Source organism: Nyctereutes procyonoides, unplaced genomic scaffold (genome assembly GCF_905146905.1).
Source record: "Nyctereutes procyonoides isolate TBG_1078 unplaced genomic scaffold, NYPRO_anot_genome, whole genome shotgun sequence".
NCBI lineage: Eukaryota > Metazoa > Chordata > Mammalia > Carnivora > Canidae > Nyctereutes > Nyctereutes procyonoides.
Window position 1 is genome coordinate 12,449,366 of NW_026575042.1, and position 1,902 is coordinate 12,451,267.

Below are 1,902 nucleotides of genomic sequence, written 5' to 3' on the forward strand. Positions count from 1 at the left end.
CTGTTGTTTCCTGTGCTGTTTTAGCCATTCTGATTGGTTTTAGGTGATATCTCATTGTAGTTTTGATTTGTGTTCCCTGGTGATGACTGATGTTGAACATCTTTTCATGTGTTTTTTTAGCCATCTGTATGTCTTCTTTCAAACACTCTCTATTCATGTCTTCTGTCCATTTTTTAACTGGATTATTTGTTTTTGATGTTGAGTTCAATAATTTCTTTACATATTTTGGATACTGACCCTTTATCAGATATGTCATTTACAAATAACTTCTCCCTCTCCCATTCCATGAGTTTCCTCTTAGTTTTCTTGGTTGTTTTCCTTTGCTGTGGAGAAGCTTTCCATTTTGATGAAGTTCCAACAGTTTATTTTTGCTTGGTTTCCCCTGCCTAGTAAGAATTTGCTACAGTCAATGTCAAAGAGTTTACTGCTTGTGTTCTACTCAGGATTTTGATGGTTTCCTGCCTCACATTTAGGTCTTTCATCCATTTTGAATTTATTTTTATGTGTGGTGTAAGAAAGCGGTCCAGTTTCATTCTTTTGCATGTTGGCTATCCAGTCTTCCCAACACCATTTGTTAAAGAAGCTGCCTTTTTCCCACTGGTTATTCTTCCCTGCTTTGTTGAATATTAGTTGGTCATATAGTTGTGGACTAATTTCTGGGTCTTCTATTCTGCTCCATTGATCTATGTGTCTGTTTTTGTGCCAGTACTATACTGTCTTAAGGATTACAGCTTTGTAATAGAGTTTCAAGTCCAGAATTGTGATCCCTTCAGCTTTGGTTTTCTTTTTCAACATTACTTTGGTTATTCGAGGTCCTTTTTGGTTCCATATAAATTTTAGGGTTGCTTGTTCTAGCTCCGTGAAAAATGCTGGTGGTATTTTGATAGGAATTACATTAAATGAGTAGACTGCTTGCATAGCACAGACATTTTAACAATGTTCGTTCTTCTAATCTACAAACATGGAATGTTTTTCCATTTCTTTGTGTCATCTTCAATTTCTTTCATCAGTGTTTTATAGTTTATGAGATATTTCTATCAAACTGGTTAAACTTTGCTTTTTATTTTTAATTATTTTAAATGATAAGGCCCCAGTGTTGAGGCACTAAAACTTAGTAAATTTATGCAGGGCCATTTGACAATACAGTCAAAAGCCTTTAAAACATGCAGACTGGGTGGGGGGACTGGGTGACTCAGTTAAGTGTAAGACTCTTAGTTTTGGCTCAGGTCATATCTCAGGGTCTTAAGACAAGCACTGTGTGAGGCTCCACACTTAGCTTGAGGTCCTTTCCTCCTCTCTCTATCTTTCCTTCTGGTTCTCCCCCTTTCCCTGCCACTTGCTGTCATGCGTGCTCTTTCTTTCAAATAAAAAAATAATTTTTAAAAAACATGCAGACTTTTAACCAAGAAATTCTTATATTTGTGGATGAGTGCAAAGGCTAAACAGTGTTGTTTGTAATCATAATAAAAGACTAGAGTAGCCATATTAATTTCAAATAAATTATAATCAAGAACAAGTAAAATTACTAGGGATAAAAAAGGGGGGATATTATGTAATGACAAAAGGATCAATTAACCAACAAGACACAATAATCATAATTGTGAATGTACCTAATACCAGAGCCTTAAAGTAAATGAATCAAATACTGATAGAACTAAAAGTAGAAATAGACAAATCTGAATGATAGGAGGGGACTTCAACGTCCCTCTCTCAACAACTGACAGAAAAACTAGACAGAAATTCAGCAAGAATATAGAAAAACTCAACAAGTGGTGCCTGGGTGGCACAGTTGGTTAAATGCCTGGCTCTTAGGTTCAGCTCAGAGTCTTGAGATTGAGCCCCACATAGAGCTCCATGTTCAGTGTGGAGTCTGCTAAAGTTTCTCTTTCCCTCTTCTTCTAC